A 26004-nucleotide genomic window follows, 5' to 3' on the forward strand; every position below is an offset into this window, starting at 1 on the left:
CCCAATGAACTACGACCTCTCAAGACGCTTTCCATCGCGCCATGGTCTTACAGCACAGTGAACTACGTGTAGAGGCCTCTAAAGACTGTTATATGGCCCTTTGCCACCTAACAAAGGTCCTACACGTAAATCACGTGGTTCCACGAGCCTGCGCAGGTTACCATCGGTCTATTCCTTCCACTCTCAATGGGCTACGACGTCTCAAGTTGTTTTCCGTCACGACATGGTCTCACAACACAGTGAACTACGTGTAGAGGCCTCTAAAGATTGTTATATGGCCTGTTGCCGCCTAATAAAGGCCTTACACGTAATTCACGTGCTTCGACGTGTCTGCGCAGGTAACCATCGGTCTATTCCTACCACTCTCAATGGACTACGACGTCTCAAGTTGTTTTCCATTCCGCCATTGTTTACAACACTGTCAACTATGTGTACGGGCCTCTAAGAGCTGTTATATGGCTTTTTACCGCCTATTAAATTCCTTACACGTAAATCACTTACCTGCGCAGTTTACCATCGGTGTATTCCTTCCACTCTCAATGGAGTAAGACGTCTCAAGTTGTTTTCCATCCCGCCATTGTTTACAACACAGTCAACTACGTGTAGAGGCCTCTAAAGATTCTTATATGGCCTGTTGCCGCCTAATAAAGGCTTTACACGTAATTCACGTGGTTCGACGTGTCTGCGCAGGTTACCATCGGTCTATTCCTACCACTCTCAATGGAATACGACGTCTCAAGACGCTTTACATCGCGCCATGGTCTTACAACACAGTAAAATACGTGTAGAGGCCTCTAAAGATTGTTACATGGCCAGTTGCCGCCTAATAAAGGCTTTACACGTAATTCACGTGGTTCGACGTGTCTGCGCAGGTTACCATCGTTCTATTCCTGCCACACTCAACGGACTACGATGTCTCAAGTCGTTTTCTGGCGCACCGTGGTCTTACAGCACAGTGAACTACGTGTAGAGGCCTCTTAGGGCTGTTATATGACCTTTTACCACCTAATAAAAGCCTTACACGTAAAACATGTGGTTCCATGTGTTAGCTCAGGTAAACATCGGTCTATTCCTTCTACACTCACTGGACTACGACGTTTCAAGTCGTTTTCCATCGCGCCATGGTCTTACAACGCAGTGAAATACGTGTAAAGGCCTCTAAAGATTGTTATATGGCCCTTTGCCACTAAATAAAATCCTTACACATAAATCACGTGGTTCCACGTACTTCCGCAGGTCAACATCGGTGTATTCCTTCTACACTCAATGGACTACGACGTCTGAACTTATTTTCCATAGCGCCATGGTCTTACAAAACAGTAAAATACCCGTAGAGACCTCTAAAGATTGTTACATGGCCTCTTGCCGCCTAATAAAGGCTTTACTCCTAAAACACTTGATTCGACGTGTCTTAGCAGGTTACCATCGGTCTATTCCTTCCACTCCCAATGAACTACGACGTCTCAAGTTGTTTTCCATCACGACATGGTCTCACAACACAGTGAACTACGTATAGAGGCCTCTAAAGATTGTTATATGGCCTGTTGCCGCCTAATAAAGGCCTTACACGTAATTCACGTGCTTCGACGTGTGTGCGCAGGTAACCATCGGTCTATTCCTACCACTCTCAATGGACTACGACGTCTCAAGTTGTTTTCCATTCCGCCATTGTTTACAACACAGTCAACTACGTGTACGGGCCTCTAAGAGCTGTTATATTGCCTTTTACCGCCTATTAAATTCCTTACACGTAAATCACCTACCTGCGCAGTTTACCATCGGCGTACTCCTTCCACTCTCAATGGAGTAAGACGTCTCAAGTTGTTTTCCATCCCGCCATTGTTTACAACACAGTCAACTACGTGTAGAGGCCTCTAAAGATTGTTATATGGCCTGTTGCCGCCTAATAAAGGCTTTACACGTAATTCACGTGGTTCCACGTGTCTGCGCAGGTTACCATCGGTCTATTCCTACCACTCTCAATGGACTACGACGTCTGAACTCATTTTCCATAGCGCGATGGTCTTACAACGCAGTGAAATACGTGTAAAGGCCTTTAAGGACTGTTATATGGCCTTTTGCCGCCTAATGAAGGCCTTACACCAAAAACACGTGGTTCGACGTGTCTGCGCAGGTTACCATCGATCTATTCCTTCCACCTTCAATTGACTACGAGGTCTCAAGTCACTTTCCAACGCGCCATGGTGTTACAACATAGTGAACTACGTGTAGAGGCCTCTAAAGACTGTTATATGGCCCTTTGCCAACTAACAAAGGCCCTACACGTAAATCACGTGGTTCCACGTGCCTGCCCATGTTAGCATCGGTCTATTCCTTTTACACTCACTGGACTACGACGTTTCAAGTCGTTTTCCATCACGCCATGGTCTTACAACACTGTGAACTACGTGTAAAGGCTTCTGAAGACTGTAAAATGAAATTCTGACGCCTAATAAAGGGTTTACACGTAAATCACGTGTTTCCACGTGCCTGAGCGGGTTAGCATCGGTCTATTCCTTCTACACTCACTGGACTACGACGTTTCAAGTCGTTTTCCATTGCGCCATGGTCTTACAACGCAGTGAACTACGTGTAGAGGCCTCTAAGGGCTGCTATATGACCTTTTACCACCTAATAAAAGCCTTACACGTAAATCACGTGGTTCCACTCAATGAACTACTATGTCTCAAGTCGTTTTCCATCGCGCCATGGTCTTACAGCACAGTGAACTACGTGTAGAGGCCTCTAAGGGCTGTTATATGACCTTTTATCACCTAATACAAGCCTTACACGTAAATCACGAGGTTCCACGTACTTCTGCAGGTTAACATCGGTCTATTCCTCCTACTCTCAATGGACTACGATGTCTCAAGTTGTTTTCCATCACGCCATGGTCTCACAACACAGTGAACTACCTGTAGAGGCCTCTAAGGCCTGTTATATGACCTTTTACCACCTAATAAAAGCCTTACACGTAAATCACGTGGTTCCACGTGCCTGCGCAGGTTAGCATCGGTCTATTCCTTCTACACTCACTGGACTACGACGTTTCAAGTCGTTTTCCATCGCGCCATGGTCTTGCAACGCGGTGAAATACGTGTAAAGGCTTATAAGGACTGTTATATGGCCTTTTGCCGCCTAATAAAGGCTTTACACCTAAAACACATTGTTCGACGTGTCTGCGCAGGTTACCATCGGTCTATTCCTTCCACTCTCAATGGACTACGACGTCTCAAGTCGATTTCCAACGCGCCATGGTCTTACAACATAGTGAACTACGTGTAGAGGCCTCTAAAGACTGTTATATGGCCCTTTGCCACATAACAAAGGTCCTACACGTAAATCACGTGGTTCCACGAGCCTGCGCAGGGGACCATCGGTCTATTCCTTCCACTCTCAATGGGCTACGACGTCTCAAGTTGTTTTCCATCACGCCATGGTCTCACAACACAGTGAACTACCTGTAGAGGCCTCTAAGGCCTGTTATATGACCTTTTACCACCTAATAAAAGCCTTACACGTAAAACATGTGGTTCCATGTGTTAGCCCAGGTAAACATCGGTCTATTCCTTCTACACTCACTGGACTACGACGTTTCAAGTCGTCTTACAACGCAGTGAAATACGTGTAAAGGCCTCTAAGAACTGTTATATGGCCTTTTGCCGCCTAATAAAGGCCTCACACCTAAAACACGTGGTTCGACGTGTCTGCGCAGGTTACCATCGGTCTATTCCTTCCACTCTCAATGGACTACGAGGTCTCAAGTCGCTTTCCAACGCGCGATGGTCTTACAACATAGTGAACTACGTGTAGAGGCCTCTAAAGACTGTTATATGGCCCTTTGCCAACTAACAAAGGCCCTACACGTAAATCACGTGTTCCACGTGCCTACACAGTTTACCATCGGTCTATTCCTTCCACTCTCCATGGGCTACGACGTCTCAAGTTGTTTTCCATCCCTCCGTGGTCTTACATCACAGTGAACTACGTGTAGAGGCCTCTTAGGGCTGTTATATGACCTTTTATCACCTAATAAAAGCCTTACACGTAAAACATGTGGTTCCATGTGTTAGCTCAGGTAAACATCGGTCTATTCCTTCTACACTCACTGGACTACGACGTTTCAAGTCGTTTTCCATCGCGCCATGGTCTTACAACGCAGTGAAATACGTGTAATGGCCTCTAAAGATTGTTATATGGCCCTTTGCCACTAAATAAAAGCCTTACACATAAATCACGTGGTTCCACGTACTTCCGCAGGTCAACATCGGTGTATTCCTTCTACACTCAATGCACTACGACGTCTGAACTTATTTTCCATAGCGCCATGGTCTTACAAAACAGTAAAATACCTGTAGAGGCCTCTAAAGAATGTTACATGGCCTCTCGCCGCCTAATAAAGGCTTTACTCCTAAAACACTTGATTCGACGTGTCTTAGCAGGTTACCATCGGTCTATTCCTTCCACTCCCAATGAACTACGACCTCTCAAGACGCTTTCCATCGCGCCATGGTCTTACAGCACAGTGAACTACGTGTAGAGGCCTCTAAAGACTGTTATATGGCCCTTTGCCACCTAACAAAGGTCCTACACGTAAATCACGTGGTTCCACGAGCCTGCGCAGGTTACCATCGGTCTATTCCTTCCACTCTCAATGGGCTACGACGTCTCAAGTTGTTTTCCGTCACGACATGGTCTCACAACACAGTGAACTACGTGTAGAGGCCTCTAAAGATTGTTATATGGCCTGTTGCCGCCTAATAAAGGCCTTACACGTAATTCACGTGCTTCGACGTGTCTGCGCAGGTAACCATCGGTCTATTCCTACCACTCTCAATGGAGTAAGACGTCTCAAGTTGTTTTCCATCCCGCCATTGTTTACAACACAGTCAACTACGTGTACGGGCCTCTAAGAGCTGTTATATGGCTTTTTACCGCCTATTAAATTCCTTACACGTAAATCACTTACCTGCGCAGTTTACCATCGGTGTATTCCTTCCACTCTCAATGGAGTAAGACGTCTCAAGTTGTTTTCCATCCCGCCATTGTTTACAACACAGTCAACTACGTGTAGAGGCCTCTAAAGATTCTTATATGGCCTGTTGCCGCCTAATAAAGGCTTTACACGTAATTCACGTGGTTCGACGTGTCTGCGCAGGTTACCATCGGTCTATTCCTACCACTCTCAATGGAATACGACGTCTCAAGACGCTTTACATCGCGCCATGGTCTTACAACACAGTAAAATACGTGTAGAGGCCTCTAAAGATTGTTACATGGCCAGTTGCCGCCTAATAAAGGCTTTACACGTAATTCACGTGGTTCGACGTGTCTGCGCAGGTTACCATCGTTCTATTCCTGCCACACTCAACGGACTACGATGTCTCAAGTCGTGTTTTGGCGCACCGTGGTCTTACAGCACAGTGAACTACGTGTAAAGGCCTCTCAGGACTGTTATATGGCCCTTTACCAACTAACAAAGGCCCTACACGTAAATCACGTGTTCCACGTGCCTACGCAGTTTACCATCGGTCTATTCCTACCACTCTCAATGGACTACGACGTCTCAAGTTGTTTTCCATTCCGCCATTGTTTACAACACAGTCAACTACGTGTACGGGCCTCTAAGAGCTGTTATATGGCCTTTTACCGCCTATTAAATTCCTTACACGTAAATCACCTACCTGCGCAGTTTACCATCGGTGTATTCCTTCCACTCTCAATGGAGTAAGACGTCTCAAGTTGTTTTCCATCCCGCCATTGTTTACAACACAGTCACCTACGTGTAGAGGCCTCTAAAGATTGTTATATGGCCTGTTGCCGCCTAATAAAGGCTTTACACGTAATTCACGTGGTTCCACGTGTCTGCGCAGGTTACCATCGGTCTATTCCTACCACTCTCAATGGACTACGATGTCTCAAGTTGTTTTCCATCACGCCATGGTCTTACAACATAGTGAACTACGTGTAGAGGCCTCTAAAGGCTGTTATATGGCCCTTTGCCAACTAACAAAGGCCCTACACGTAAATCACGTGGTTCCACGTGCCTGCGCAGGTTACCATCGGTCTAATACTACGTGCAGAGGCCTCTAAAGACTGTTAGATGGCCTTTTGACGTCTAGTAAATACTTTACACGTAAATCACGTGGTTCCACGTGCCTGCGCATTTTATCATCAGTACAGTCCTTCCGCCATAAATGGACTAAAACGTCTCAAGTGGTTTTCCATTCCGCCATTGTTTACAACACTGTCAACTACGTGTACGGGCCTTTAAGAGCTGTTATATGGCTTTTTACCGCCTATTAAATTCCTTACACGTAAATCACTTACCTGCGTAGTTTACCATCGGTGTATTCCTTCCACTCTCAATGGAATACGACGTCTCAAGAGGCTTTACATCGCGCCATGGTCTTACAACACAGTAAAATACGTGTAGAGGCCTCTAAAGATTGTTACATGGCCAGTTGCCGCCTAATAAAGGCTTTACACGTAATTCACGTGGTTCGACGTGTCTGCGCAGGTTACCATCGGTTTATTCCTGCCACACTCAACGGACTACGATGTCTCAAGTCGTTTTCTGGCGCACCGTGGTCTTACAGCACAGTGAACTACGTGTAAAGGCCTCTCAGGACTGTTATATGGCCCTTTACCAACTAACAAAGGCCCTACACGTAAATCACGTGTTCCACGTGCCTACACAGTTTACCATCGGTCTATTCCTTCCACTCTCCATGGGCTACGACGTCTCAAGTTGTTTTTCATCACTCCGTGGTCTTACATCACAGTGAACTACGTGTAGAGGCCTCTTAGGGCTGTTATATGACCTTTTACCACCTAATAAAAGCCTTACACGTAAAACATGTGGTTCCATGTATTAGCTCAGGTAAACATCGGTGTATTCCTCCTACACTCAATGGACTTCTACGTCTCAAGTCGTTTTCCATAGCGCGATGGTCTTACAACACAGTAAAATACGTGCAGAGGCCACTGAAGATTCTTATATGGTCTGTTGCCGCCTAATAAAGGCTTTACACGTAATTCACGTGGTTCGACGTGTCTGCGCAGGTTACCATCGGTCTATTCCTACCACTCTCAATGGAATACGACGTCTCAAGACGCTTTACATCGCGCCATGGTCTTACAACACAGTAAAATACGTGTAGAGGCCTCTAAAGATTGTTACATGGCCAGTTGCCGCCTAATAAAGGCTTTACACGTAATTCACGTGGTTCGACGTGTCTGCGCAGGTTTCCATCGGTCTGTTCCTGCCACACTCAACGGACTACGATGTCTCAAGTCGTTTTCTGGCGCACCGTGGTCTTACAGCACAGTGAACTACGTGTAAATGCCTCTCAGGACTGTTATATGGCCCTTTACCAACTAACAAAGGCCCTACACGTAAATCACGTGTTCCACGTGCCTACGCAGTTTACCATCGGTCTATTCCTTCAACTCTCCATGGGCTACGACGTCTCAAGTTGTTTTTCATCACTCCGTGGTCTTACATCACAGTGAACTACGTGTAGAGGCCTCTTAGGGCTGTTATATGACCTTTTACCACCTAATAAAAGCCTTACACGTAAAACATGTGGTTCCATGTGTTAGCTCAGGTAAACATCGGTCTATTCCTTCTACACTCACTGGACTACGACGTTTCAAGTCGTTTTCCATCGCGCCATGGTCTTACAACGCAGTGAAATACGTGTAAAGGCCTCTAAAGATTGTTATATGGCCCTTTGCCACTAAATAAAAGCCTTACACATAAATCACGTGGTTCCACGTACTTCCGCAGGTCAACATCGATGTATTCCTCCTACACTCAATGGACTTCTACGTCTCAAGTCGTTTTCCATCGCACCATGGTCTTACAACGCAGTGAAATACGTGTAAAGGCCTTTAAGGACTGTTATATGACCTTTTACCACCTAATAAAAGCCTTACACGTAAATCATGTGGTTCCATGTGTTAGCTCAGGTAAACATCGGTCTATTCCTACCACTCTCAATGGACTACGACGTCTGAACTCATTTTCCATAGCGCGATGGTCTTACAACACAGTAAAATACGTGCAGAGGCCACTGAAGATTGTTATATGGTCTGTTGCCGTCTAATAAAGGCTTTACACGTAATTCACGTGGTTCGACGTGTCTGCGCAGGTTACCATCGGTCTATTCCTACCACTCTCAATGGAATACGACGTCTCAAGACGCTTTACATCGCGCCATAGTCTTACAGCACAGTGAACTGCGTGTAGAGGCCTCTAAGGGCTGTTATATGACCTTTTACCACCTAATAAAAGCCTTACACGTAAATCATGTGGTTCCGCGTACTTCCGCAGGTTAGCATCGGTCTATTCCTTTTACACTCACTGGACTACGACGTTTCAGGTCGTTTTCCATCGCGCCATGGTCTTACAACACTGTGAACTACGTGTAAAGGCTTCTGAAGACTGTAAAATGACATTCTGACGCCTAATACAGGGTTTACACGTAAATCACGTGTTTCCACGTGCCTGAGCAGGTTAACATCGCTCTATTCCTTCTACACTCAATGGACTACGACGTTTGAACTTATTTTCCATCGCGCCATGGTCTTACAGCACAGTGAACTACGTGTAGAGGCCTCTAAGGGCTGTTATATGACCTTTTATCACCTAATACATGCCTTACACGTAAATCACGTGGTTCCACGTACTTCCGCAGGTTAACATCGGTCTATTCCTTCTACACTCAATGGACTACGACGTCTGAACTTATTTTCCATTGCATACAAAACATAGCATACAAAACAGTAAAATACCTGTAGAGGCCTCTAAAGATTGTTACATGGCCTTTTGCCGCCTAATAAAGGCTTTACTCCTAAAACACTTGATTCGACGTGTCTTAGCAGGTTACCATCGGTCTATTCCTTCCACTCCCAATGAACTACGACGTCTCAAGACGCTAAAGACTGTTATATGGCCCTTTGCCACCTAACAAAGGTCCTACACGTAAATCACGTGGTTCCACGAGCCTGCGCAGGTTACCATCGGTCTATTCCTTCCACTCTCAATGGGCTACGACGTCTCAAGTTGTTTTCCATCACGCCATGGTCTCACAACACAGTGAACTACGTGTAGAGGCCTCTAAAGATTGTTATATGGCCTGTTGCCGCCTAATAAAGGCCTTGCACGTAATTCACGTACGTCGACGTGTCTGCGCAGGTAAACATCGGTCTATTCCTACCACTCTCAATGGACTACGACGTCTCAAGTTGTTTTCCATTCCGCCATTGTTTACAACACAGTCAACTACGTGTACGGGCCTCTAAGAGCTGTTATATGGCTTTTTACCGCCTATTAAATTCCTTACACGTAAATCACCTACCTGCGCAGTTTACCATCGGTGTATTCCTTCCACTCTCAATGAAGTAAGACGTCTCAAGTTGTTTTCCATCCCGCCATTGTTTACAACACAGTCAACTACGTGTAGAGGTCTCTAAAGATTGTTATATGGCCTGTTGCCGCCTAATAAAGGCTTTACACGTAATTCACGTGGTTCCACGTGTCTGCGCAGGTTACCATCGGTCTATTCCTACCACTCTCAATGGACTACGACGTCTGAACTCATTTTCCATAGCGCGATGGTCTTACAACACAGTAAAATACGTGCAGAGGCCACTGAAGATTGTTATATGGTCTGTTGCCGTCTAATAAAGGCTTTACACGTAATTCACGTGGTTCGACGTGTCTGCGCAGGTTACCATCGGTCTATTCCTACCACTCTCAATGGAATACGACGTCTCAAGACGCTTTACATCGCGCCATGGTCTTACAGGACAGTGAACTGCGTGTAGAGGCCTCTAAGGGCTGTTATATGACCTTTTACCACCTAATAAAAGCCTTACACGTAAATCATGTGGTTCCGCGTACTTCCGCAGGTTAGCATCGGTCTATTCCTCCTACACTTAATTGACTACGACGTTTCAAGTCGTTTTCCATCGCGCCATGGTCTTACAACACTGTGAGCTACGTGTAAAGGCTTCTGAAGACTGTAAAATGACATTCTGACGCCTAATAAAGGGTTTACACGTAAATCACGTGTTTCCACGTGCCTGAGCAGGTTAACATCGGTCTATTCCTTCTACACTCAATGGACTACGACGTTTGAACTTATTTTCCATCGCGCCATGGTCTTACAGCACAGTGAACTACGTGTAGAGGCCTCTAAGGGCTGTTATATGACCTTTTATCACCTAATACATGCCTTACACGTAAATCACGTGGTTCCACGTACTTCTGCAGGTTAACATCGGTCTATTCCTCCTACACTCAATGGACTACGACGTCTCAAGTCCTTTTCCATCGTCCCATGATCTTACAACGCAGTGAACTACGTGTAGAGGCCTCTAAAGATTGTTATATGGCCTGTTGTGCCTAATAAAGGCTCTACACGTAATTCACGTGCTTCGATGTGTCTGCGCAGGTAACAATCGGTCTATTCCTACCACTCTCAATGGACTACGACGTCTCAAGTTGTTTTCCATCACGCCATGGTCTCACAACACAGTGAACTACGTGTAGAGGCCTCTAAAGATTGTTATATGGCCTGTTGCCGCCTAATAAAGGCCTTACACGTAATTCACGTGCTTCGACGTGTCTGCGCAGGTAACCATCGGTCTATTCCTACCACTCTCAATGGACTACGACGTCTCAAGTTGTTTTCCATTCCGCCATTGTTTACAACACAGTCAACTACGTGTACGGGCCTCTAAGAGCTGTTATATGGCCTTTTACCGCCTATTAAATTCCTTACACGTAAATCACCTACCTGCGCAGTTTACCATCGGTGTATTCCTTCCACTCTCAATGGACTAAGACGTCTCGAGTTGTTTTCATCCCGCCATTGTTTACAACACAGTCAACTACGTGTAGAGGCCTCTAAAGATAGTTATATGGCCTGTTGCGGCCTAATAAAGGCTTTACACGTAATTCACGTGGTTCCACGTGTCTGCGCAGGTTGCCATCGGTCTATTCCTACCACTCTCAATGGACTACGACGTCTGAACTCATTTTCCATAGCGCGATGGTCTTACAACACAGTAAAATACGTGCAGAGGCCACTGAAGATTGTTATATGGTCTGTTGCCGCCTAATAAAGGCTTTACACGTAATTCACGTGGTTCGACATGTCTGCGCAGGTTACCATCGGTCTATTCCTACCACTCTCAATGGAATACGACGTCTCAAGACGCTTTACATCGCGCCATGGTCTTACAGCACAGTAAACTGCGTGTAGAGGCCTCTAAGGGCTGTTATATGACCTTTTACCACCTAATAAAAGCCTTACACGTAAATCACGTGGTTCCACGTACTTCCGCAGGTTAACATCGGTCTATTCCTCCTACACTCAATGGACTACGACGTCTCAAGTCCTTTTCCATCGTCCCATGATCTTACAACGCAGTGAACTACGTGTAGAGGCCTCTAAAGATTGTTATATGGCCTGTTGCCGACTAATAAAGGCTTTACACGTAATTCACGTGGTTCCACGTGTCTGCGCAGGTTACCATCGGTCTATTCCTTCCACTCTCAATGGACTACGACGTCTCAAGTCGCTTTCCAACGCGCCATGGTGTTACAACATAGTGAACTACGTGTAGAGGCCTCTAAGGGCTGCTATATGACCTTTTACCACCTAATAAAAGCCTTACACATAAATCACGTGCTTCCACGTACTTCCGCAGGTTAGCATCGGTCTATTCCTCCTACACTTAATGGACTACGACGTCTCAAGTCCTTTTCCATCGTCCCATGATCTTACAACGCAGTGAACTACGTGTAGAGGCCTCTAAAGACTGTTATATGGCCTTTTGCCAACTAACAAAGGCCCTACACGTAAATCACGTAGTTCCACGTGCCTGCCCATGTTAGCATCGGTCTATTCCTTTTACACTCACTGGACTACGACGTTTCAAGTCGTTTTCCATCGCGCCATGGTCTTACAACACTGTGAACTACGTGTAAAGGCTTCTGAAGACTGTAAAATGACATTCTGACGCCTAATAAATGGTTTACACGTAAATCACGTGTTTCCACGTGCCTGAGCAGGTTAACATCGGTCTATTCCTTCTACACTCAATGGACTACGACGTTTGAACTTATTTTCCATCGCGCCATGGTCTTACAACGCAGTGAAATACGTGTAAAGGCCTTTAAGGACTGTTATATGACCTTTTACCACCTAATAAAAGCCTTACACGTAAATCATGTGGTTCCATGTGTTAGCTCAGGTAAACATCGGTCTATTCCTACCACTCTCAATGGACTACGACGTCTGAACTCATTTTCCATAGCGCGATGGTCTTACAACACAGTAAAATACGTGCAGAGGCCACTGAAGATTGTTATATGGTCTGTTGCCGTCTAATAAAGGCTTTACACGTAATTCACGTGGTTCGACGTGTCTGCGCAGGTTACCATCGGTCTATTCCTACCACTCTCAATGGAATACGACGTCTAAAGACGCTTTACATCGCGCCATGGTCTTACAGGACAGTGAACTGCGTGTAGAGGCCTCTAAGGGCTGTTATATGACCTTTTACCACCTAATAAAAGCCTTACACGTAAATCATGTGGTTCCGCGTACTTCCGCAGGTTAGCATCGGTCTATTCCTCCTACACTTAATTGACTACGACGTTTCAAGTCGTTTTCCATCGCGCCATGGTCTTACAACACTGTGAACTACGTGTAAAGGCTTCTGAAGACTGTAAAATGACATTCTGACGCCTAATAAAGGGTTTACACGTAAATCACGTGTTTCCACATGCCTGAGCAGGTTAACATCGGTCTATTCCTTCTACATTCAATGGACTACGACGTTTGAACTTATTTTCCATCGCGCCATGGTCTTACAGGACAGTGAACTACGTGTAGAGGCCTCTAAGGGCTGTTATATGACCTTTTACCACCTAATAAAAGCCTTACACGTAAATCATGTGGTTCCGCGTACTTCCGCAGGTTAGCATCGGTCTATTCCTCCTACACTTAATTGACTACGACGTTTCAAGTCGTTTTCCATCGCGCAATGGTCTTACAACACTGTGAACTACGTGTAAAGGCTTCTGAAGACTGTAAAATGACATTCTGACGCCTAATAAAGGGTTTACACGTAAATCACGTGTTTCCACGTGCCTGAGCAGGTTAACATCGGTCTATTCCTTCTACACTCAATGGACTACGACGTTTGAACTTATTTTCCATCGCGCCATGGTCTTACAGCACAGTGAACTACGTGTAGAGGCCTCTAAGGGCTGTTATATGACCTTTTATCACCTAATACATGCCTTACACGTAAATCACGTGGTTCCACGTACTTCCGCAGGTTAACATCGGTCTATTCCTCCTACACTCAAGGGACTACGACGTCTCAAGTCCTTTTCCATCGTCCCATGATCTTACAACGCAGTGAACTACGTGTAGAGGCCTCTAAAGATTGTTATATGGCCTGTTGTGCCTAATAAAGGCTCCACACGTAATTCACGTGCTTCGATGTGTCTGCGCAGGTAACCATCGGTCTATTCCTACCACTCTGAATGGACTACGACGTCTCAAGTTGTTTTCCATCACGCCATGGTCTCACAACACAGTGAACTACGTGTAGAGGCCTCTAAAGATTGTTATATGGCCTGTTGCCGCCTAATAAAGGCCTTACACGTAATTCACGTGCTTCGACGTGTCTGCGCAGGTAACCATCGGTCTATTCCTACCACTCTCAATGGACTACGACGTCTCAAGTTGTTTTCCATTCCGCCATTGTTTACAACACAGTCAACTACGTGTACGGGCCTCTAAGAGTTGTTATATGGCCTTTTACCGCCTATTAAATTCCTTACACGTAAATCACCTACCTGCGCAGTTTACCATCGGTGTATTCCTTCCACTCTCAATGGACTAAGACGTCTCGAGTTGTTTTCCATCCCGCCATTGTTTACAACACAGTCAACTACGTGTAGAGGCCTCTAAAGATAGTTATATGGCCTGTTGCGGCCTAATAAAGGCTTTACACGTAATTCACGTGGTTCCACGTGTCTGCGCAGGTTGCCATCGGTCTATTCCTACCACTCTCAATGGACTACGACGTCTGAACTCATTTTTCATAGCGCGATGGTCTTACAACACAGTAAAATACGTGCAGAGGCCACTGAAGATTGTTATATGGTCTGTTGCCGCCTAATAAAGGCTTTACACGTAATTCACGTGGTTCGACGTGTCTGCGCAGGTTACCATCGGTCTATTCCTACCACTCTCAATGGAATACGACGTCTCAAGACGCTTTACATCGCGCCATGGTCTTACAGCACAGTAAACTGCGTGTAGAGGCCTCTAAGGGCTGTTATATGACCTTTTACCAGCTAATAAAAGCCTTACACGTAAATCACGTGGTTCCACGTACTTCCGCAGGTTAACATCGGTTTATTCCTCCTACACTCAATGGACTACGACGTCTCAAGTCCTTTTCCATCGTCCCATGATCTTACAACGCAGTGAACTACGTGTAGAGGCCTCTAAAGATTGTGATATGGCCTGTTGCCGACTAATAAAGGCTTTACACGTAATTCACGTGGTTCCACGTGTCTGCGCAGGTTACCATCGGTCTATTCCTTCCACTCTCAATGGACTACGACGTCTCAAGTCGCTTTCCATCGCGCCATGGTCTTACAATACTGTGAACTACGTGTAAAGGCTTCTGAAGACTGTAAAATGACATTCTGACGCCTAATAAAGGGTTTACACGTAAATCACGTGTTTCCACGTGCCTGAGCAGGTTAACATCGGTCTATTCCTTCTACACTCAATGGACTACGACGTTTGAACTTATTTTCCATCGCGCCATGGTCTTACAGCACAGTGAACTACGTGTAGAGGCCTCTAAGGGCTGTTATATGACCTTTTATCACCTAATACATGCCTTACACGTAAATCACGTGGTTCCACGTACTTCCGCAGGTTAACATCGGTCTATTCCTCCTATACTCAATGGACTACGACGTCTCAAGTCCTTTTCCATCGTCCCATGATCTTACAACGCAGTGAACTACGTGTAGAGGCCTCTAAAGATTGTTATATGGCCTGTTGTGCCTAATAAAGGCTCTACACGTAATTCACGGGCTTCGATGTGTCTGCGCAGGTAACCATCGGTCTATTCCTACCACTCTCAATGGACTACGACGTCTCAAGTTGTTTTCCATCACACCATGGTCTCACAACACAGTGAACTACGTGTAGAGGCCTCTAAAGATTGTTATATGGCCTGTTGCCGCCTAATAAAGGCCTTACACGTAATTCACGTGCTTTGACGTGTCTGCGCAGGTAACCATCGGTCTATTCCTACCACTCTCAATGGACTACGACGTCTCAAGTTGTTTTCCATTCCGCCATTGTTTACAACACAGTCAACTACGTGTACGGGCCTCTAAGAGCTGTTATATGGCCTTTTACCGCCTATTAAATTCCTTACACGTAAATCACCTACCTGCGCAGTTTACCATCGGTGTATTCCTTCCACTCTCAATGGACTAGGACGTCTCAAGTTGTTTTCCATCCCGCCATTGTTTACAACACAGTCAACTACGTGTAGAGGCCTCTAAAGATAGTTATATGGCCTGTTGCGGCCTAATAAAGGCTTTACACGTAATTCACGTGGTTCCACGTGTCTGCGCAGGTTGCCATCGGTCTATTCCTACCACTCTCAATGGACTACGACGTCTGAACTCATTTTCCATAGCGCGATGGTCTTACAACACAGTAAAATACGTGCAGAGGCCACTGAAGATTGTTATATGGTCTGTTGCCGCCTAATAAAGGCTTTACACGTAATTCACGTGGTTCGACGTGTCTGCGCAGGTTACCATCGGTCTATTCCTACCACTCTCAATGGAATACGACGTCTCAAGACGCTTTACATCGCGCCATGGTCTTACAGGACAGTGAACTGCGTGTAGAGGCCTCTAAGGGCTGTTATATGACCTTTTACCACCTAATAAAAGCCTTACACGTAAATCATGTGGTTCCGCGTACTTCCGCAGGTTAGCATCGGTCTATTCCTCCTACACTTAATGGACTACGACGTCTCAAGTCCTTTTCCATCGTCCCATGATCTTACAACGCAGTGAACTACGTGTAGAGGCCTCTAAAGACTGTTATATGGCCTTTTGCCAACTAACAAAGGCCCTACACGTAAATCACGTAGTTCCACGTGCCTGCCCATATTAGCATCGGTCTATTCCTTTTACACTCACTGGACTACGACGTTTCAAGTCGTTTTCCATCGCGCCATGGTCTTACAACGCAGTGAAATACGTGTAAAGGCCTTTAAGGACTGTTATATGACCTTTTACCACCTAATAAAAGCCTTACACGTAAATCATGTGGTTCCATGTGTTAGCTCAGGTAAACATCGGTCTATTCCTACCACTCTCAATGGACTACGACGTCTGAACTCATTTTCCATAGCGCGATGGTCTTACAACACAGTAAAATACGTGCAGAGGCCACTGAAGATTGTTATATGGTCTGTTGCCGTCTAATAAAGGCTTTACACGTAATTCACGTGATTCGACGTGTCTGCGCAGGTTACCATCGGTCTATTCCTACCACTCTCAATGGAATACGACGTCTCAAGACGCTTTACATCGCGCCATGGTCTTACAGGACAGTGAACTGCGTGTAGAGGCCTCTAAGGGCTGTTATATGACCTTTTACCACCTAATAAAAGCCTTACACGTAAATCATGTGGTTCCGCGTACTTCCGCAGGTTAGCATCGGTCTATTCCTCCTACACTTAATGGACTACGACGTTTCAAGTCGTTTTCCATCGCGCCATGGTCTTACAATACTGTGAACTACGTGTAAAGGCTTCTGAAGACTGTAAAATGACATTCTGACGCCTAATAAAGGGTTTACACGTAAATCACGTGTTTCCACGTGCCTGAGCAGGTTAACATCGGTCTATTCCTTCTACACTCAATGGACTACGACGTTTGAACTTATTTTCCATCGCGCCATGGTCTTACAGCACAGTGAACTACGTGTAGAGGCCTCTAAGGGCTGTTATATGACCTTTTATCACCTAATGCATGCCTTACACGTAAATCACGTGGTTCCACGTACTTCCGCAGGTTAACATCGGTCTATTCCTCCTATACTCAATGGACTACGACGTCTCAAGTCCTTTTCCATCGTCCCATGATCTTACAACGCAGTGAACTACGTGTAGAGGCCTCTAAAGATTGTTATATGGCCTGTTGTGCCTAATAAAAGCTCTACACGTAATTCACGTGCTTCGATGTGTCTGCGCAGGTAACCATCGGTCTATTCCTACCACTCTCAATGGACTACGACGTCTCAAGTTGTTTTCCATCACGCCATGGTCTCACAACACAGTGAACTACGTGTAGAGGCCTCTAAAGATTGTTATATGGCCTGTTGCCGCCTAATAAAGGCCTTACACGTAATTCACGTGCTTCGACGTGTCTGCGCAGGTAACCATCGGTCTATTCCTACCACTCTCAATGGACTACGACGTCTCAAGTTGTTTTCCATTCCGCCATTGTTTACAACACAGTCAACTACGTGTACGGGCCTCTAAGAGCTGTTATATGGCCTTTTACCGCCTATTAAATTCCTTACACGTAAATCACCTACCTGCGCAGTTTACCATCGGTGTATTCCTTCCACTCTCAATGGACTAGGACGTCTCAAGTTGTTTTCCATCCCGCCATTGTTTACAACACAGTCAACTACGTGTAGAGGCCTCTAAAGATAGTTATATGGCCTGTTGCGGCCTAATAAAGGCTTTACACGTAATTCACGTGGTTCCACGTGTCTGCGCAGGTTGCCATCGGTCTATTCCTACCACTCTCAATGGACTACGACGTCTGAACTCATTTTCCATAGCGCGATGGTCTTACAACACAGTAAAATACGTGCAGAGGCCACTGAAGATTGTTATATGGTCTGTTGCCGCCTAATAAAGGCTTTACACGTAATTCACGTGGTTCGACGTGTCTGCGCAGGTTACCATCGGTCTATTCCTACCACTCTCAATGGAATACGACGTCTCAAAACGCTTTACATCGCGCCATGGTCTTACAGCACAGTAAACTGCGTGTAGAGGCCTCTAAGGGCTGTTATATGACCTTTTACCACCTAATAAAAGCCTTACACGTAAATCACGTGGTTCCACGTACTTCCGCAGGTTAACATCGGTCTATTCCTCCTACACTCAATGGACTACGACGTCTCAAGTCCTTTTCCATCGTCCCATGATCTTACAACGCAGTGAACTACGTGTAGAGGCCTCTAAAGATTGTTATATGGCCTGTTGCCGACTAATAAAGGCTTTACACGTAATTCACGTGGTTCCACGTGTCTGCGCAGGTTACCATCGGTCTATTCCTTCCACTCTCAATGGACTACGACGTCTCAAGTCGCTTTCCAACGCGCCATGGTGTTACAACATAGTGAACTACGTGTAGAGGCCTCTAAGGGCTGCTATATGACCTTTTACCACCTAATAAAAGCCTTACACATAAATCACGTGCTTCCACGTACTTCCACAGGTTAACATCGGTCTATTCCTTCCACTCTCAATGGGCTACGACGTCTCAAGTCCTTTTCCATCGTCCCATGATCTTACAACGCAGTGAACTACGTGTAGAGGCCTCTAAAGATTGTTATATGGCCTGTTGACGTCTAGTAAAGGCTTTACACGTAAATCACGTGGTTCCACGTGCCTGTGCAGTTTATCATCGTTACAGTCCTTTCGCCATAAATGGCCTAAAACGTCTCAAGTTGTTTTCCATCGTGCCATGATAGTACAACGCAGTGAACTATGTGTAGAGGCCTCCAAAGACTGTTATATGGCCCCTTACCACCTAACAAAGGCCCTACACGTACATCACGTGGTTCCACGAACCTACGCAGTTTACCATCGGTCTATTCCTTGCACTCTCAATGGACTACGACGTCTCAAGACGTTTTCCGGAGGGCCGTGGTCTTACAGCACAGTGAACTACGTGTAGAGGCCTCTTAGGGCTGTTATATGACCTTTTACCTCCTAATAAATGCCTTACACCTAAATCACGTGGTTCCACGTACTTCCGCAGGTTAACATCGGCGTATTCCTCCTACACTCAATGGACTACGGCGTCTCAAGTCCTTTTCCATCGTGCCATGATCTTACAACGCAGTGAACTACGCGTAAAGGCCTCTAACGACTGTTATATTAGGCTTCTTACCTCCTAATGAAGACCTTATATCTAAAACACGCGGTTCCACGTGCCTGTTCAGGTTACCATCGGTCTATTCCTTTTACACCCACTGGACTACGACGTTTCAAGTCGTTTTCCATCGCGCCATGGTTTTACAACGCAGTGAAATACGTGTAAAGGCCTCTAAGGACTGTTATATGGCCTTTTGCCGCCTAATGAAGGCCTTACACCAGAAACACGTGGTTCGACGTGACTGCGCAGGTTACCATCGGTCTATTCCTTCCACTCTCAATTGACTACGAGGTCTCAAGTCGCTTTCCAACGCGCCATGGTGTTACAACATAGTGAACTACGTGTAGAGGCCTCTAAAGACTGTTATATGGCCCTTTGCCAACTAACAAAGGCCCTACACGTAAATCACGTGGTTCCACGTGCCTGCGCATGTTAGCATCGGTCTATTCCTTTTACACTCACTGGACTACGACGTTTCAAGTCGTTTTCCATCGCTCCAAGGTCTTACAACGCAGTGAATTACGTGTAAAGGCTTCTGAAGACTGTTATATGACCTTCTGACGCCTAATAAAAGCTTTACACGTAATTCGCGTGGTTCGACGTGTCTGCGCAGGTTACCATCGGTCTATTCCTACCACTTTCAATGGACTACGACGTCTCAAGACGCTTTACATCACGCCATGGTCTTACAGCACAGTGAACTACGTGTAGAGGCCTCTAAGGGCTGTTATATGACTTTTTACCACCTAATAAAAGCCTCACACGTAATACGTGTTGCTCCATGTGTTAGCCCAGGTAAACATCGGTCTATTCCTTCTACACTCACTGGACTACGACGTCTGAACTCATTTCCCATCGCGCCAATGTCTTACAAAACAGTGAACTACGTGTAGAGGTTTCTAAAGGCTGTTATATGACTTTTACCACTAAATAAAAGCCTTGCACGTAAATCACGTGGTTCCACGTACTTCCAAAGGTTAACATCGGTCTATTCCTCCTACACTCAATGAACTACGACGTCTCAAGTCCTTTTCCATCGTCGCATGATCTTACAACGCATTGGACTAGTGTAGAGGCCTCTAAGGATTGTAATATGGCCTGTTGCCGCCTAATAAAGGCTTTACACGTAATTCACGTGCTTCGACGTGTCTGCGCAGGTAGCCATCGGTCTATTCCTACCACTCTCAATGGACTACGACGTTTCAAGTCGTTTTCCGGCGCGCCATGGTCTTACAACGCAGTGAACTACGTGTAGAGGCCTCTAAAGATTGTTATATGGCCTGTTGCCGCCTAATAAAGGCTTCACGCGTAATTCACGTGGTTCGACCTGTATTCCTACCACTTTCAATAGACTACGACGTCTCAAGACGCTTTACATCGCGCCATGGTCTTACAGCACAGTGAACTACGTGTAGAGGCCTCTAAGGGCTGTTATATGACCTTTTACCACCTAATGAAGGCTTTACACGTAAATCACGTGGTTCCACGTACTTCCGCAGGTTAACATCGGTCTATTCCTTCTACACTTAATAGACTACGACGTTTCAAGACATTTTCCATCGCGTTATGGCCTTACAACAATGTAAACTACGTGTAGAGACCTCTAAAGACTGTTAGATGGCCTTTTGCCGCCTAATAAAGGCTTTACACGTAATTCACGTGGTTCGCCGTGTCTACGCAGGTTACCATCGGTCTATTCCTTCCACTCTCAATGGACTACGACGTTTCAAGTCGTTTTCCATTGCGCCATGGTCTTACAACACTGTGAACTACGTGTAAAGGCTTCTGAAGACTGTTATATGACCTTCTGACGCCTAATAAATGGTTTACACGTAAATCACGTGTTTCCACGTGCCTGATCAGGTTAACATCGGTCTATTCCTTCTACACTCAATGGACTACGACGTCTGAACTTATTTTCCATAGCGCCATGGTTTTACAACACAGTAAAATACGTGTAGAGGCCTCTAAAAATTATTACATGGCCTGTTGCCGCCTAATAAAGGCTTTACACGTAATTCACGTGGTTCCACGTGCCTGAGCAGTTTATCATCGGTACAGTCCTTCCGCCATAAATGGCCTAAAACGTCTCAAGTTGATTTTCATTCCGCCATGGTCTTACAACATAGTATAATACGTGTAGAGGCCTCTAAAGAAGGTTATATGGCCTGTTGCCGTCTAATAAAGGCCTTACTCCTAAAACACTTGATTCGACGTGTCTTAGCAGGTTACCATCGGTCTATTCCTTCTACTCTCAATGGACTACGACGTCTCAAGTCGTTTTCCGGCGCACCGTGGTCTTACAGCACAGTGAACTACGTGTAAAGGCCTCTAAGGACTGTTATATGGCCCTTTAACACCTAACAAAGGCCCTACACGTAAATCACGTGGTTCCACGTACCTACGCAGGTTACCATCGGTCTGCTCCTTCCACTGTCAATGACTTACGACGTCTCAAGACGTTTTCCATCGCGCCATTGTCTTACAACATAGTATAATACGTGTAGAGTCCTCTAAAGATCGTTATATGGCCTCTTGCCGCCTAATAAAGTCCTTACACCTAAATCACGTGTTCGAAGTGTCTGCGCAGGTTACCATTGGTGTATTTTCTCCACTCTCCATTAGAATACGACGTCTCAATTCGCTTTCCATCGCGCCATGGTCTTATAACACAGTGAACTTCGTGTAGAAGCCTTTAAACACTGTTATATGGTCCTTTGCCACCTAACAAAGGCCCTACAGGTAAATCACGTGGTTTCACGTACTTGCGCAGGTAAACATCGCTCTATTCCTCCTACACTGAATGGACTAAGACGGCTCAATTATTTTCCATCGTGCCATGATCTTACAACGCAGTGAACTACGTGTAGAGTCCTCTGAAGGTTGTTATATGGCCTCTTGCCGCCTAATAAAGGCTTTACACGTAAATCAAGTGGTTTCACGTGTCTGTGCAGGTTACCATCGGTCTATTCCTTGCACTCTCAATGGACTACGACGTCTCAAGTCGTTTTCCGCCGCGCCGTGGTCTTACAGCACAGTGAACTACGTGTAAAGGTCTCTAAGGACTGTTATATGGCCCTTTACCGCCTAACAAAAGCCCTACACGTAAATCACGTGTTCCACGTGCCTACGCAGTTTAGCATCGGTCTATTCCTTCAACTCTCAATGGACTACGAGGCCTCAAGTTGTTTTTCAACGCGCCATGGTCTTACAACACAGTGAACTATTTGTAGAGGCCATTAAAGACTGTTATATGGCCTTTGCCACATAACAAAAGCCCTACACGTAAATCACGTGGTTCCTCGTGCTTGCGCAGCTCACCATCGGTCTATTTTTTGGACTCTCAATGGACTACGACGTCGCAAGTCGTCTCCATCGCGCCATGGTCTTACAGCACAGTGAACTACGTGTAGAGCCCTCTAAAGATTGTTATATGGTCTCTTGCTGCTTAATAAAGGCCTTACACGTAAATCAAGTGGTTTCACGTGTCTTAGCAGGCTACCATCGGTCTATTCCTTCCACTCTCAATGGACTACGACGTCTCAAGTCGTTTTCTGGCGCACTGTGGTCTTACAGCACAGTGAACTACATGTAAAGGCCTCTAAGGACTGTTATATGGCCCTTTACCACCTAACAAAGGCCCTACACGTAAATCACGTGTTCCACGTGCCTACGCAGTTTACCATCGGTCTATTCCTTCCACTCTCAATGGGCTACGACGTCTCAAGTTGTTTTCCATCACGCCATGGTCTTACAACACAGTGAACTACGTGTAGAGGCCTCTAAAGACTGTTATATGGCCTTCGCCACATAACAAAAGCCCTACACGTAAATTACGTGGTTCCTCGTGCTTGCGCAGTTCCCCATCGGTCTATTTTTTGGACTCTCAATGGACTACGACGTCGCAAGTCGCTTTCCTTCGCGCCATGGTCTTACAGCACAGTGAACTACGTGTAGAGCCCTCTAAAGATTGTTATATGGCCTCTTGCTGCTTAATAAAGGCCTTACACGTAAATCAAAAGGTTTCACGTATCTTAGCAGGTTACCATCGGTCTATTCCTTCCTCTCTCAATGGACTACGACGTCTCAAGTCTTTTTCTGGCGCACTGTGGTCTTACAGCACAGTGAACTACATGTAAAGGCCTCTAAGGACGGTTATATGGCCCTTTACCACCTAACAAAGGCCCTACACGTAAATCACGTGTTCCACGTGCCTACGCAGTTTACCATCGGTCTATTCCTTCCACTCTCAATGGGCTACGACGTCTCAAGTTGTTTTCCATCACACCATGGTCTTACAACACAGTGAACTACGTGTAGAGTCCTCTTAGGGCTGTTAACATCGATGTATTCCTGCTACACTCAATGGACAACGACGTCTCAAGTCGTTTTCCATCGCTCCATGGTCTTACAACACAGTGAACTACGTGTAGAAGCCCCTAAAGACTGTTATATGGCCCTTTACCACCTAATAAAAGCCTTACACGTAAATCACGCTGTTCCACGTACTTCCGCAGGTAAACATCGCTCTATTCCTCCTACACTGAATGGACTACGACGTCTCAATTCTTTTCCATCGTGCCATGATCTTACAACGCAGTGAACTAAGTGTAAAGGCCTGTAAGGACTGTTATATGGCCTCTTGCCGCCTAATAAAGGCCTTACACATAAAACACTTGATTCGACGTGTCTTAGCAGGTTACCATCGGTCTATTCCTTCCACTCTCAATGGACTACGACGTCTCAAGTCGTTTTCTGGCGCACTGTGGTCTTACAGCACAGTGAACTACATGTAAAGGCCTCTAAGGACTGTTATTTGGCCCTTTACCACCTAACAAAGGCCCTACACGTAAATCCCGTGTTCCACGTGCCTACGCAGTTTACCATCGGTCTATTCCTTCCACTCTCAATGGGCTACGACGTCTCAAGTTTGTTTTCCATTCCGCCATTGTTTACAACACAGTCAACTACATGTACGGGCCTCTAAGGGCTGTTATATGGCCTTTTACCGCCTATTAAATTCCTTACACGTAAATCACCTACCTGCGCAGTTTACCATCCTTTCCATTCCTTCCACTCTCAATGGAGTAAGACGTCTCAAGTTGTTTTCCATCCCGCCATTGTTTACAACTCAGTCAACTACGTGTAGAGGCCTCTAAAGATTGTTTTATGGCCTGTTGCCGCCTAATAAAAGCTTTACACGTAATTCACGTGGTTCCACGTGCCTACGCAGTTTACCATCGGTCTATTCCTTCCACTCTCAATGGACTACGACGTCTCAAGTTTGTTTTCCATTCCGCCATTGTTTACAACACAGTCAACTACATGTACGGGCCTCTAAAGATTGTTACATGGCCTCTTGCCGCCTAATAAAGGCTTTACTCCAAAAACACTTGATTCGACGTGTCTTAGCAAGTTGCCATCGGTCTATTCCTTCCACTCCCAATGAACTACGACGTCTCAAGACGCTTTCCATCGCGCCATGGTCTTACAGCACAGTGAACTACGTGTAGAGGCCTCTAAGGGCTGTTATATGACCTTTTACCACCTAATACAAGTCTTACACGTAAATCACGTGGTTCCACGTACTTCCGCAGGTTAACATCGGTCTATTCCTCCTACACTCAATGGACTACGACGTCTCAAGTCCTTTTCCATCGTCCCATGATTTTACAACGCAGTGAACTACGTGTAGAGGCCTCTAAAGATTGTTATATGGCCTGTTGCCGCCTAATAAAGGCTTTACACGTAATTCACGTGCTTCGACGTGTCTGCGCAGGTAACCATCGGTCTATTCCTACCACTCTCAATGGACTACGACGTCTAAAGTCGCTTTCTAACGCGCCATGGTCTTACAACATAGTGAACTACGTGTAGAGGCCTCTAAGGGCTGCTATATGACCTTTTACCACCTAATAAAAGCCTTACACGTAAATCACGTGGTTCCACTCAATGGACTACTACGTCTCAAGTCGTTTTCCATCGCGTCATGGTCTTACAACGCAGTGAAATACGTGTATAGGCCTCTAAGGACTGTTATATGGCTTTTTGCCGCCTAACAAAGGCCCTACACGTAAATCACGTGGTTCCACGTGCCTGCCCATGTTAGCATCGGTCTATTCCTTTTACACACACTGGACTACGACGTTTCAAGTCGTTTTCCATCGCGCCATGGTCTTACAACACTGTGAACTACGTGTAGAGGCCTCTAAGGGCTGTTATATGACCTTTTATCACCTAATACAAGCCTTACACGTAAATTACGTGGTTCCACGTACTTCCGCAGGTTAACATCGCTCTATTCCTCCTACACTCAATGGACTACGACGTCTCAAGTCCTTTTCCATCGTCCCATGATCTTACAACGCAGTGAACTACGTGTAGAGGCCTCTAAAGATTGTTATATGGCCTGTTGTGCCTAATAAAGGCTTTACACGTAATTCACGTGCTTCGATGTGTCTGCGCAGGTAACCATCGGTCTATTCCTACCACTCTCAATGGACTACGACGTCTCAAGTCGATTTCTAACGCGCCATGGTCTTACAACATAGTGAACTACGTGTAGAGGCCTCTAAAGACTGTTATATGGCCCTTTGCCACCTAGCAAAGGTCCTACACGTAAATCACGTGGTTCCACAAGCCTGCGCAGGTTACCATCGGTCTATTCCTTCCACTCTCAATGGACTACGACGTTTCAAGTCGCTTTCCATTGCGCCATGGTCTTACAACACTGTGAACTA

General features: G+C 45.8%; 1 long non-coding RNA gene across 2 annotated transcripts in view; it reads left to right on the forward strand.

Annotated features, from left to right (window-relative positions):
- The first annotated feature begins 2076 nt into the window (after window positions 1-2076).
- LOC130630183 (uncharacterized) overlaps window positions 2077-26004 on the forward strand; it is a 51228-nt gene continuing 27300 nt past the window's right edge. For both annotated transcript variants that reach the window (XR_008982045.1, XR_008982046.1), the window contains exons 1-2: window positions 2077-2134; window positions 19514-19555. This is a non-coding gene — a long non-coding RNA (uncharacterized LOC130630183). The remainder of the gene's footprint in view (window positions 2135-19513; window positions 19556-26004) is intronic.

Source organism: Hydractinia symbiolongicarpus, chromosome 2 (genome assembly GCF_029227915.1).
Source record: "Hydractinia symbiolongicarpus strain clone_291-10 chromosome 2, HSymV2.1, whole genome shotgun sequence".
Taxonomy (NCBI): Eukaryota; Metazoa; Cnidaria; class Hydrozoa; order Anthoathecata; family Hydractiniidae; genus Hydractinia; species Hydractinia symbiolongicarpus.